Source organism: Vidua chalybeata, chromosome 1, assembly GCF_026979565.1.
Source record: "Vidua chalybeata isolate OUT-0048 chromosome 1, bVidCha1 merged haplotype, whole genome shotgun sequence".
NCBI classification, from domain to species: Eukaryota; Metazoa; Chordata; class Aves; order Passeriformes; family Viduidae; genus Vidua; species Vidua chalybeata.
The window spans coordinates 46,542,310-46,554,128 of record NC_071530.1 but is presented as its reverse complement, the minus strand read 5'-3'; the positions used below and the strand labels follow the sequence as shown (position 1 = coordinate 46,554,128).

Below are 11,819 nucleotides of genomic sequence, written 5' to 3'. Positions count from 1 at the left end.
ACCAATTAAATAAAGTACTTGAGCCATAACTGGACATTTAGCTTGGAAAAAACAGTACCTTTGCCAGCACTGTGAGAAGAAATAAAAGGGACATCTCTGTAGAGCTTTCAGATTTGTGCAGCAGTTTCCTACACTACTTACTAGAAACTGTGACAGACAGGGAAAGATTACAGGTCCATCTGTGTTAGCCTTTTAGTTGAGATCAAGAGTGTCCTTTCGAAGTGAACTTCCCAATTTTTCCCATTTACCACATTTTGGTTCACATTGCTGAGCAGTCCTGTAGAACACAAACTGGGTGTCTTTCAACTAAACTTACCTGTAAGAAGCTTTCCCCAACTGTGGAAATGTGAAATGTGTATCTTTCCTGCTGAGTCTGCAGTGTCAGCTCTTTTGCTCTGCAGTTCCACCACTGCTATTCCACTGTACTTACTGATGCAGGTGGACAGCCCAGGTCAACCCAGATGTCTACTGCTTAGCTTCATTGCTGTGAACTTTCAGAAATTTCAGGGCTGGAATTCAGCAATGCCTCAAAATGTTTGGGTTTTTCTTCAAATGCATCTATACCTGTCAAAACAGCAAAACAGGACTAAAAGTACTGTATGTATTTACCCACTTGCCAGAAATATGGCATTTCTGCTGGATGCAACGTGAAGCAGACACTTCTGAAGTTTGAGCAATTCTTGCACACCTGGAAAAGGAATAAACACAAAGCAATAAACCAGAAATAACTAACATCCCTCAATCTGTTTGGCTAGAAAGAATCATAATACATAGTGAAGTTGTAGGTGCATAAGCCTGCTCATCTTCTGGCCCCAGCTGAAAAATATATGGCCATGCAGTGCTTAAGATCAGCCTGAAGACTTCAAATATTGAGAAGACTGTGTGTACTCAAGTCAACCCAGTCCCTTATGGACATCTCTGAGCACCCATTTGTTTTGTGCTGTGTTACTTTTTTTACCACAAGGCTCAGAGGGATGAATGTACATTCTGATGGGTGTAACACCACAGCAGGGACACTTCTATCAGAGCTCAAGGAGCAGCAATTTCTGGGGTGAAGCACTTGAGCAGCTTAGAAGTGTACAGCAAAAAGCAACAGCTGGGCACAAGCCACATAGTCTGATAAACCTTACAAGAAAGACTCAGAAAGACAGCATTATAAGGCACTTTTAATACCACCAATATGCCAAACTCAAAGCAGAAGGGCTTACTCATTTAAGCAAGGGAATACAAATATAACCACATATAAGCAGCTCACCACTATTATTTCATCCCATCCTGTCACACACACAGAGAAACTAGAGCTACATGTATCTATCCCCTGCCAAGAACAGTCTCGAAGGAGAGATTACCATGTGTTATCATCCTGAAATGCATTAATTTGATCAAGGGAAGTTATTAATAGTGGCCAATTTCTTTAGCAAATTTCAACCTCATTTTCTGTCAGTATATTATCTACAAACATCTATAAACCCAAAACTACTGATGGCTCTGTAGCTCTTGATAACATTAGAGCTGCAGACAGGGTCTTGAGGGTATGAACAGCCCTTTTTGTCCCGTTCTGACCTCTCTTGGCCACACTCCTACCTCTGCCTATGGCCCAGGACCCCATTTTACCCCATGTCCTAATGTGTAACAATGGCATCTTCAGCTCCACACAGCCCTGAACTGCCTAGCCATGGGACCTGCTGATCCTGTCCCGCACATGTGGTGTGGACTGATGTCCCAGACTGGGCTCAGCCCATCCCCATCTCCATCTCCACAGAGGTGCCTGATGCCCCAGACTGGAGCCCCCATGATGCCCCGGTCCCAGCGAGCAGCTGCTGCATCCAGCACTGGTCACTCAGGATCAGGGACTTGCTCCAGATGCTTCATACAGATGACTTCTGCACCCTCTCAGCCCTCCGTAAGTACCACTGCTATAAATGCATTTGCTAATAGATCTTTGCAAGATTACTTGCACAGCAGGGACAGGTGTCCCTTTGTGTGGCATGCAACCAGCTTTCTTAAAATAGCTCCATTAAGAATAAATTAATAAATTTATTTACAAAGCATTGAAAATGCAAAGGAAAACATGATGAGTAAAATTCAGGTCACTGAGTCAAATCAAATATCATCCAGCTGAAAATAAGTCTCTAAAAAATGAAAAAATAAAATGTGTCCTTCACCTCTCAGAAGCCACTGTATAAGGACAAGGGAGAGAGGAAGGCTTTCCACAAATGAAATTTGGATGTCAGTCTGAGAAACCTGTAGAAAACTGGATACTTCTATTTTCCCTGTTCAGCCTGAGCAACCTGGAAACAGACTAACAGTTCAAGAAGTGCTGCCAAACATTGAGAATTAATTCCTTTTAAATTGTCATCCTAAATTCAACACACCTAATTTAGAAAGCACCCATCAGTTCTGAAAATCTTGTTTTTCATCTGAGAACTTAACAATAGTGAGGCATAGGGGACACAAGCAAAGTTAACATCTGGGTGGCAGAATCATTAATACAGTGATTTTTTTTTTTTTTTTTTTTTTTTTTTTTTTTTTTTTTTTTTTATGAATACCTAACCTTTTTTCTACTAATATGACATGAGGGTTGCCATGTGCAATTCCAGGACTTGGTGAGACGCAGGCAGGGACACCGAGTAATGTTACTAAGAAGATGGCTCAGTAAAGGTTGTAAATTTGCATTTATTTGGAATAAAAGGCAAGATGTCTGCCAGAGAGCTGCACATGAGCTTTGTGACAAAGCAAAGATATCTACAAAGTCTGCAGTAGGATGAACTCCAAGAAAACATATAGCTTAGGATAAAATTATCAAGTATGGTAAGTGGTGAAACAGATGAACACATTAAAAGACTTTTTGGGAATCTAAGCTCAGCTGGGAGCTGTATTTAATTCCCTTCCATAATTTATATTTAGCCAATGTTCTTCACAATTCTGCTGCTGTAATTAGTATATGCAATCGGAGGAAAAATTATTGAAGATAGGTGTTCATGAGAAGACACTTATAAACGCCTGAGTATCAAAGCAACAGTGAAAGAAACAGCACAGAGGTAGCCAAGTGCCCATGGACAGCTAGGAATTATTGGGAGAGACCATCTTCAATGGGTCACTTGGCTTTCTTTTCTATGACCACCCCTCCCCTCTTGTTTTTCTTAGGTTGTTCCTATCAGTAACCCCAAAGAATATATCTGTCAGCCTGCTCAGCAGGTGAAAAAATAAGCTCTCCTCTGAACTGCCAGCTAGGAGGATTACAGTAGCCAGAAAAGAGTCTTTAATGGAAAGAGGAGAAACATTCCATGAAAGAGATATCTCCAACTTAATAATGTCTGCACTAAAAAGCATAAAAGAAAGTTAACTTAAACCAGAACTAGTATCCTACAGAAAGAGTAATAGTCGCTGTTTTAACAATTCCATGCAATCACAGAACTGCAAAATGTTCTGAGCTGCAAGGGACCTGTAAGGATCATCAATATCTAGCTTCTGGCCCACCACAGAACAGCCCATGTGCCAAAAAGTCACACCATGTACCTGAGAGTGTTGTCCAAATGCTTCTTGAACTCTGTCAGGCTTGGTGCCGTGACCACTTCCCTGGGGAGCCTGTTCCAGTGCCCAACCACCCTCTGGGGGAAGAACCTTTTCCTACTATCCAACCTAAAATTCCCCTGACTCAGTGTCAGGCCATTCCCTTGGGTCCTGTCACTGGTTCTGACAGTGAAGAGATCAGTGCCTGCCCCTCCACTTCCCCTCATGAGGGAGCTGCTGACTGCAATGAGGTCTCCCCTCAGTCTTCTCTTCTCCAGGCTGAACAAACCAAGTTCCTTGTATAGTTTCCCCTCAAGGCCCTTTACCCTTCACTGCAGCCTCTGCAAAACCATTCTCAACTGGATAAGGACCAGGCAAAGGTGACTGGAGAAAAATTTCTTTTCCTACATTCCCTTTATCTTTCCTTGTCCAACCTCAAAGCCAGCACACAAGAGTACGGAGACCCGCAGAGCCCCCACCAGCCTGGCCTCCTCCTGTCCTGGGGATGAGGAGGGAACAGGTTCACACCAGTGCCCTCTTCCTTTGCCTTCCCTTGGCAGTGAGAGAGCAGTGAGGCTGTCTTGCTCTGAGCGGCTCCCAAAGCAACAGCCAGTCAGCACTGCTGTTCCCATGGGGCTCATCCTGCGGGCTCTGAGTGTCCATAAATTGTACAAACCAATTCTCAGGGAGGAGTCTGTCATCCAAGAAGAGTCCTTTTCCTACAGCATTCAGTGCATTGACATTCACATCAAATTTTACAAATTTTACAAATAATTCAATTTTACAGAAGGTGAAACCACTCACCCAAGGCAAAATGCCACCAATCCCATATCTAAGTTTTGAGTCAGGAAGTGAAAAGAAATAGCTTTTCAGAGATTAACAATTATATTTTATATGTTTGATTCATTATTTTTTAAACTGATTTTGAGGAGAGCTCTTCAAAATATGTATCTCAGTCTTTGTCACAAGCCCCTGCAACAAAGATGACAAGAGAGTGAGAGTATTTGCTCTTCCTCTTCAAAGTGTTATTAACACTGAAATAAAATCTACAAAGATTTAGTGTGCCAAACACAACATACTCCAAGAACAGAGTCGTATAAAGTCTAAAATTTAAACATGATGTTACCTTGGGCAATGCTCATAACTAAGATATTTTATAGAGAGCCATGCTTATGTTCTCTGTATTCAAGAATAAATTACTTCAGCAGAAGTTACATGAACAATGATATACATGGAGGTATACAACTTACTTGTTCATATCCTGCATAATCACTCATTTCCATCTTATAACCCAGTCCACAAACTTAATAAACTAAAAGAAAGAAGGACTGATAGTACAATTTTGCAGGCAGCCAGCAAAGTACTGCGCTTAGGGTTCATTTTCATTGGAAGTGGCAGTCATTCCACAATGAACCAATGTTAAGAGAAGTATAAAAAGTTATTGCTTCAGGCTTGTCTTCACCGCTGTATCAACACCAGGAACAATCCTGTCATTGCTGCCACAGGAATACCAACTCCTGCCTACAGACACAGATCTCAAATCTCTATTTAAACCATATCACAAATCCTTCCGGCAGGCAGAGGAAAAGCAAACTGGTAAACTTGCAGGACTAGAGCCACAGGCCATGGCTTGTCTTAGACTAATTAATCAGCTGTTAATAAAATTATTCTGTCTTGCAAACATTCCTTTAGCCATTCTGAAGTCCTTCTTTCTCAAGTCAGAGTACATTAATGCAGAACCAGGTCCTGAGCACTGCAGTCAGGCAAGCCGTGTTCTGCATATCACCAAATGAAGGGATTACAAGAACAGCTCATCTTGAATGAGATGGAAAACCATCGTAAAGTACCTGTTCCTACTCCATGCTCTGGTAAATGCACCTGACTAAAACACAGATTACCAGTTTGTTATTCTTTCTGCTAAAAGAGCATTTTTAAGCTAATAAGGAAGACTTAAAGGCAAGTCTTTATGCTTTAAGGAAACATAGTCACCAAAGGAAGAAAAGTCAATATATGCAAATGCAGGGTTTAAATCTGTCATATTAACTCAAGCCTTTAAATATTAATCTACCTCAGTGTTTTAGTAGTACAGTTGTCTTCTTTATCCTCAAATTGCTATTTATGAGTCTGTGTGTTACCAAGGGATACCATCCAAAGGAATCTGTTTCAAGGAGGTGAATGTGTTGCTGGATCCTGATCTTGATTACCAGTGATGTGTTTCTGTGAGACTGCATTCATGCATGGCCGGAATAGCTGGTTTGCACTCCTCTGACAGTTTCATCTGCTTGCCTGAAGGAAGGATAATCCCTGTAGCAAATTATAAGTGATAAAGCTTGATGCAAAGAAAGGCAAAAAAAACCTACATGCAGGTATAAGCTACCTATACCACCCATCAGAGACCCAGGAAACAGGCAGAAGGCTGACCCCACATTTGCAAGTGCAAGGAATGTGACCCATGGGGGTAAGCCTGTAGAGTGAAACAGTTGATGCTGAGAACCTGATTTCCCAGCTCTGCTGTGCTTGGGTTTACTTTCAGACTATTTCTAGTCTGGCCTCCTGGCCAGGATGCCCATTTTGGCTGAAGTGCTGCACTCCAGCACATATTCAACCTTCATTTCCTCTTGAAACAGCACAGCTCATGAGCTCTAAGGCCACCTCATGATACAAAATTAGGTGCAGGAAGTGTGGGAAATCAGGAGGTTGATTTAAAACTTCACTCTGATCAAAAAAACCCCATTAATCTAAGTGGACGCTTAGTGGCTAATTGATACGAGCAAAATGCAGCTTTAGTCCATGATACACAGTGTGCCAGGGAGAAAGGGTACAGGAGAGAGAGGCTGGAATAGAGGAATCCAGTTGGAAGTCTGGCCAACTTGGAAGTCTTTCTGCCAAGAACTGAAGAACTAATCAAACAGGTCATAATGGCATCATATATCTTTTCTCCTACTGAGCTGCCCAACTTTTTTTTTTTCTTGTCATTTATTGCATTGACTACTGATTGTGCTTTTTATAGAAAAATCACACTCAATATTGAGCATGGGATACAGCTGGGAGGGAATAAGACTACTTTTAATACTTTCAATTCTTTCACTTTTCAGAGGAAAGGGGCATCTAATTCTCCACCAGAAAGAAGAGTTTTTAAATTAAAAGATGTCATCAGAATCAGAGCAAAAGGACAAAAAATGGCAACAAATAAACAGTCTGGAAAAAAGAAGATATTTATGATCATGGGAGAATAAGAAGTGCAGAACTCATTTCCAGCAGAATCCAGGATACATTTTTCAGGTGAAATTCAATAATTTGCTAGAGGAAACTGCCAGATATCATCATCTGCAATGCTGGAGTACCCTCATAAAGTCCCTCCTAGCTCCATAAGACCTGCATCAAAGACCAAAATCAGCAAATGACATGAGGGACAACTCACCCCCACACAAAAGAAAGTGATCTTTCTGCTCTCAAAGTGGAAGAGTGGTGGGTTTGCATCTTGTCTGGATGAGTGCTAGGGACAGTCAAAGCACAGCATTAGACAGAATTCTCCACATCTCAGAAGTCATTGCCTGCCCCCTTCTTTGGCATACAGCTAGATGTTCATGGGCTTAGCTCCAATTTTGGATATAGATCTCTTGCTACAGAGTTTACTGCTCCAGCTTGCCAAGAAGCAGATTACTGTCTTTGGGAATAACACTACTATCTTGGGAACATGCAAATGCCTTTCCCTGTAAACTGTAAATTGCCACATATCTGTTAAGATTTAGACCAGACTCCCAGCAATGTCAGTACCTACCAGATCAATGATCTGCACTATCTCACAGGCCTTTCAAGCAATGCTGCCTGAAGAGTAACTCAGCTCCAATGTCCTACTTGCTTTCAAAAGCCCACAATCTCAGACTTTACCCGTACAGAAAACTACCAATGACTGCTTATGGATATACAAAAATTCCCAGCCCTTCACTAATGATATGTTACAGTGTTCCTATGGAAATGGAAAGAGATCTGTCCTTGTGCTTGGAATTAAAGAGATGCACTGGACTGTTGTTATGGAAATGTTTTGCATTTTTTGTAAATGCCAATTATATGAAAACAAAAACCAGGCTGAAAAAGCATAAAGGTATTTTCTGCACTGTAATATTTCAAAGGGATATATTGACAGTGCCTCTGAGATAATAGACAAAAGAAAAAAAAGCAAATCAGGAATAGCTAATTAGGTTATAATAGCCTAACCTAAATAGCTAGGTTTGGTCTGAAGTAAATATCAAAAAGGAATCAAAACACAAAAGGCATCAGCTATAACCATCATAAGTTTCTACTCTTGCTAATTTCCTTTTCAAAACATTGCTCTTTATTAACTGGCTTTAATTCAGTTGTTGCATACACACACACTCTGGCATACAGAACCATGATTTCTGTGCTTTGCTCAAGATAGAAAATTGTAAACAGCATGTGAATATTACTTGTGTTTAGTTTCATACAAAATCAAATAGTTTCACTAATGACAGGAGGGTCTCACACTGTTTTTCAGGGGCACACTAGTGCAGGCTGTGAAGAATGCAATTTTGACACATCGTATTGCAATGTTTTTATTTAAAAACAGCCATAGTTCTTCTGCTTTCAATTTTATCTTTACTTATAGATAAAACTATTCACTGACTTCTGCACAAACTCTTTCATCTAGTCTGAAAACACACATCTTTAAAACTAAAAGGCAATTGGATCCAAATATTCACCAAACTCCATACAGGCACACGCAGTGCTAACACCCCCAATACCAAAGCCCTTGCCATCCTGTTGCAACCACATCTTGCACCCATGGCAACCTCATGACTAAGTAATTAAATGTAGCAATACAATATTACAGTCACTATTTTAGGGAAAAAGATTTTTTTTAGATCAAAGTGTGGCAGGCAGCTTCAGAGTCACATCAAAATTAAGTCAGTAATGAAAGAAATCCTCACCATCATGATTTTGATCTCATTAATTACCATTACCAACCTGATTTTTGTAACAATTTCTGTTATTATTCAACTGCATACTGATGGTTGTCTCGATTTGGGATTTCAGTACTTTCTTTTTCAGTATCCTCTTCTTCCAAAAGAATTAGAATCAAATCAAAGCACACATTTCCTTTGTAGGTTCATGCTTTAATATTCTACCAGTACAATTTGCTTTTAACCACCTTTCCTCTCCACCTCCATCACTGCTTTTCATTTATCATTTGAAAAAAACATGTTTTTGAGAAGCCATAGCATTTACTGGCATCATTATCAGCACAGCTTTCTTCTAGCATTAAAATTCATATTTACACTGGTAAATATGCGAGGGAGCATGCTGGGATGAAAAAAGGATGTGTGCATATCTGTGTGTGTGTGTGAGTGTAAAATGATGGGGATGGGTGAGCACAGGCCAGCTTCTCACAGTCCCTGCTTCTGGGGGCATCCAGACCTTCCTGGCCTCTTTGGCTGATGATGTGCCTATTTCACTGACTATTTTTGCCACATGAAGGTGACTCTTTGCAAGGAGCTTCATGCACCAGGAGATCTCAAAACAGCTTCCAAGGGAGGTGAGGTTGGAGCAGCAAGGGGTATCTGTGATCAGGCAGAACCCTGGTTCCCCTGGGGCCAAGTCTATGCCCCATGTGCTGCACAGTGTTGCCAAGTATTACCTTCAGACCACTGAAAGGAGATTCTTCAAACCTGAGATCCACTTCTCTTTAGACAGCAGCACAAAAGTAGCACCACAAAAGTACCATGGCTCCCTGCAGCACTCACAGAACAAAATCTCATGTGTTATGATACACATGCCCCTTCCTCCTCCCCCACATTTTGCAGTAGCATAGCTTCAGGCCATAACTGTTTATTCTTCTGAAGAGCTGGAAAACACTATTTTTTTTCCAGTTTGGCTACTTAGTGTTGGATGCCGTAAGCCCACCAAAACGTTAAAGGTATCAGTACAATCTGCAGATTGTTTTAATGGCAAATCAGTCTTGTAATGCTTAAATAATGAAGTCTCATTTACAATAGTGATATTGTAGCAGATTTGTAAAGGCCCTTCAGTGCTTTAGCCCTCACACATGTTCCTATCAGACATCTTTGAAATAAGGAGGCACAATAGTCTCATTAAAAATAATTGAAGTTGAGCATATAGCTACTTTGGAAAAATCTTCCAAGTACCTACCTGTATCTTTAAGCATCTAAATACTTTTAAAATCTGGGCTGAAGGGAATACAAGTCATTAGCATTTCCTGCCAAGCACCAGTTTTATTTTTTAATTAAAATGATGCTATTTCTGTTGATCCCATTGGTCCTTTCTGTGACCAAATGCCAGAAACAGCAAATTCTAAATTAGTGCTGTGAAGGTGCAATGGAGCAGCACCAAAAACTTATTTAATGAAACCTTGCCCCTTCCCAATGCCCTTGGGACATGCAGCAATCAGCAAGAAGGCAGAGAGGTCACATTTTTTCCTCCTATCTAATTACCCGGCCTGCCATAGCCCTGCAGTATTCTGGGGTGTCATTTAAACCCTAAGACATGGTTCAGAGTTTTATAATCTGCTGGTGGTCTACTTGGGATGTCTGTAGTGGTACAGATAGCCTGGACTCCACTGCTGTATGGTACCCATGTATTTAATTATCAGCACTGATATGTGCCTTCAGGTTTTTGGATCAAATCACAGACGACTTGAGAAAGGTAGTTTACTTCTAATTTGTCTAAGTTAAATTACACCAACATATATGGCCTTGACAAAGGAAAAAGAAAATATTTGTCAATGGGCATAATGGTATTTATTTCTGATGAACAACAAACACCATAATGCCAGAAAGTTTCAGTGGGGTTGCTTGTAACACCTCAGTGTTGGTAACACACCTTGTCCCCGGGACCGTACCAATTTCTGGAGGCCCATTTTTCTAGGCTGACCCAGAAGTAGGCAAATAGAGCACAATGCTTGTATTACCTTATTTTAAAAGACCCTGAGACATATTCATCAAGAGAAAGAAATGCTAATAGGCTGTTTGATGCTAGTAGGTGAATCGCATTGCTTAGATTAAAAGAAGTTTTAATCTTTCTTTAAGAAGGAGCCAAGAACTCAGTTGGCAGCGTTGCTGCCCATGGTAGCTACTGTCCTGGGAGTGCAACGTACAGCCTCTCACAGTACTTCCAGCTATGCCATAATGACCTATAGGCACCGTAAATTTTTAGGGAGCTGGTCTTGGAAGAACATCAGCTTAGCTTCTCTCACTATTGCCAAAGAGCCATCCCTCTCCTCCCTGCCCTTGACATCAAAGAACACTACCACTTTTCATAACCAAAGAGTTCTGCACCAAACACTTCCATGTGGCTCAAAAACTCAGCAAATGCAAGTACACATGACATGAATGGCCACACTATTTTTTCTTCAGAACAGTAACCACCAACACACTGCTGTGATGGTTCAGTGCACATATCCAGATTAAAGCTTTGTCTCTGCAGAACTGCTGATCATCTAGTTGGTAAGGAATCAGTTCACTGAGTCCTGCCTAAAAGCATTAAGTGCCTCCAATATTTGCACAGCTCTACAACCTTAAACAAAAAGCTTTGAGACTCAACTCTTAAAATTCACCTCAGCCTTTTGAAATGGATTTGCTAATAAATAGGCTCAGATTTGTTCTCTGAACTTCCCAATCAACTTAATCTTGCAGTGAGACATATTTAAAATTAACTTGGATATCTGTACTTTCATTCCAGTTTTCTTACCTTTGCTGTAAATATCCTTCCTCTGCTAGGTAATGAATTTTGCAGGCTCAACTTGCTGTAATCAGTAAAGCATATGCCACAATGTAAGCTGCAATACAAAACAAAGCACAAATTCAATATATTCAGGGAAAAAACCAAATACATAAAATGAACATATGTTTCCTCTCAGAGACTTAGCAGCTTACTTGACTACTTCTGCACTTACCTTGGCTTTTAAAAACAATCCACCCAAGACATTCCAGTGCACAGAGCTCACGGCCTTCAGAGAGTCCAAATCCACACCTTGGGGAGGGATGTATAAACTAATCTCCCATTAACAAGTGGGAGACCAACATATAGACAAATTAATTATTCTTGTGCTGCACACTTGGGAACTGAGAGCGCTATGCAACTACTCCTTACTCACCTGCACTTCTGCTTGTACAGACTTCCTGCTGACCTATATGTAAAAACTCCAAGTGTCTTTTTTTACCCCACGGGTCTCCTGACTTGACTCCTTCCATGGCTAACACTCCTGCTTTATCAGTGCCAGCTATGTCCGCAGTATTCCTGCCAAAAGCAAATTATTCCCAAAGCAACTT

General features: G+C 40.8%; 1 long non-coding RNA gene across 2 annotated transcripts in view; it reads right to left on the bottom strand.

The window, feature by feature from the left end:
* Positions 1-344: 344 nt before the first annotated feature.
* Positions 345-11,819, bottom strand: part of LOC128799595 (uncharacterized) — a 46,312-nt gene continuing 34,837 nt past the window's right edge. Inside the window, exons 2-3 of one of the 2 annotated variants that reach the window (XR_008434775.1) lie at positions 11,239-11,326; positions 345-564 (exon numbers count right to left, since the gene is read on the bottom strand). This is a non-coding gene — a long non-coding RNA (uncharacterized LOC128799595). Of the gene's footprint in view, positions 565-5,532; positions 5,800-11,238; positions 11,327-11,819 lie in introns of those variants that run through there. The other variant, XR_008434774.1, reaches the window with a different exon arrangement.